General features: G+C 42.3%; 1 protein-coding gene across 2 annotated transcripts in view; it reads right to left on the bottom strand.

Moving 5' to 3' along the window:
* The window catches only part of LOC106752515 (importin subunit alpha-9), a 7,384-nt gene that overhangs the window by 2,067 nt on the left and 3,470 nt on the right, over positions 1-1,847 (bottom strand). The gene's annotated exons all lie outside the window — the stretch shown is intronic.

The following is a 1,847-nucleotide window of genomic DNA, read 5'->3' as shown; positions in this document are numbered from 1 at the left end:
TAGGTTACTCTAATTATCATGTACTCTTGTATCAATTTATTATTATAAATAGAAGATTATGAGAGGAATTAATCAAGCCCTCTAGAATTATTTTACAGTTTAATTCTCAAGTTGGTATCAGACGGGTCGATCCCGCTCTGGTTTTTGTCTCGTAGCATCTGTACGACGCCATGTTATCTTATTAATAGGATGCCCTCCTCCTCTCTTGATAATAAAGTCCCTTTCTCCATTTTGTTTCCTAATGATCCTCTCTTTCATAAATCTCCCCGAGTGTTTGGTTGTGTATGTTTTGTTCATGACATGTCTCCAGGTCTAGACAAACTCTCCGCTCGCGCTCTCAAATGTGTCTTCTTAGGCTATTCCCGACTTCAAAAAGGATATCGGTGTTACTCTCCTGAAACTAAGAAGTATTACATGTCTGCTAATGTCACTTTCTTTGAACANACTCNTTNCTTCTCTCCATCTGTTCAAGATGTTTCTATCCTCCAACAAGTCCTTCCTATTCCGATGGCTGAGTCAAATAGCTCCACTGTCTCTGTCATTCCAAGTGTTGATCACCATCCTCCTGCACCCAGTTCTCCACATACTGAGATCATCCCGCACAGGGTCCCAATGGATAGTCCACCTCCCCAAGACAATGGCGAATCTCCTGCTTCAGATTCTTCTCCCTCGTCACCTCCTCCCATGCCTCCTGGTGCAAATGATTCAGCATGGCCAATTGCCCTCAGAAAAAGTACTCGTTCCACTCGAAACCCCTATCCCATTTATAACTTTCTTAGCTATCATCGATTGTCGCCCTCCTATTTTTCTCTTTTATCCTCAATGTCCTCTGTTGTTATACCCAAGAATGTCAAAGAAGCACTTGATCATCCTGGATGGCGACAAGCTATGATTGTGGAAATGCAAGCTCTTGACCACAATAATACTTGGGAGCTGGTGCCCCTTCCCCCGGGCAAAAAGGCAGTTGGTTGCCGATGGGTGTATGCAGTTAAAGTCAGCCCTGATGGTGAAATTGATCGGCTCAAAGCTCGGCTTGTTGCAAAAGGTTACACTCAGGTTTATGGTCTTGATTATTGTGACACTTTCTCCCCTGTCGCCAAAATGACTACTATTCGCCTCTTCTTTGCCATGGCAGCCATTCGTCACTGGCCACTTCATCAATTGGATATCAAGAATGCCTTCCTACATGGTGATCTTGAGGAAGAAGTTTATATGGAGCAACCTCCCGGGTTTGTTGCTCAAGGGGAGTCTGGTATGGTATGCAAACTGCATCGATCTCTATATGGCCTCAAGCAATCACCACGTGCTTGGTTTGGAAAGTTTAGCTCCATTGTTCAAAATTTTGGGCTAAAACGCAGTGAAGCGGACCATTCGGTTTTTTACTGTCATTCTTCTCGTGGGAAATGTGTTTACTTAATAGTATATGTTGATGATATTATCATTACAGGAAATGATGTTGGAATATCTCAACTGAAAGAGTACTTGTGTAGACATCTTCAAACCAAAGATCTTGAAAGTCTCAAATACTTCTTAGGCATTGAAGTAGCGCAATCAAAAGATGGAGTTGTAATCTCGCAAAGGAAGTATGCTCTTGATATATTACAAGAAACAGGCATGATTGATTGCAGACCGATAGACAGTCCCATGGACCTAAACCAGAAATTAAAGATAGAAGAAGGTGAATTATTCTCTGATCCAGAGAAGTATAGGAGACTGGTTGGAAAACTGATTTATCTCACTATTACAAGGCCAGATCTATCCTTTGCAGTTGGAGTGGTTAGTCAGTTCATGCAGGCCCCATGTGTTGACCACTGGAATGCTCTCATTCGCATTCTAAGGTATGTCAA

Source organism: Vigna radiata, unplaced genomic scaffold (assembly GCF_000741045.1).
Source record: "Vigna radiata var. radiata cultivar VC1973A unplaced genomic scaffold, Vradiata_ver6 scaffold_155, whole genome shotgun sequence".
Lineage (NCBI taxonomy): Eukaryota > Viridiplantae > Streptophyta > Magnoliopsida > Fabales > Fabaceae > Vigna > Vigna radiata.
Note: the sequence above shows the minus strand (reverse complement) of the source record. Positions and strands in the feature narration are given on the sequence as shown.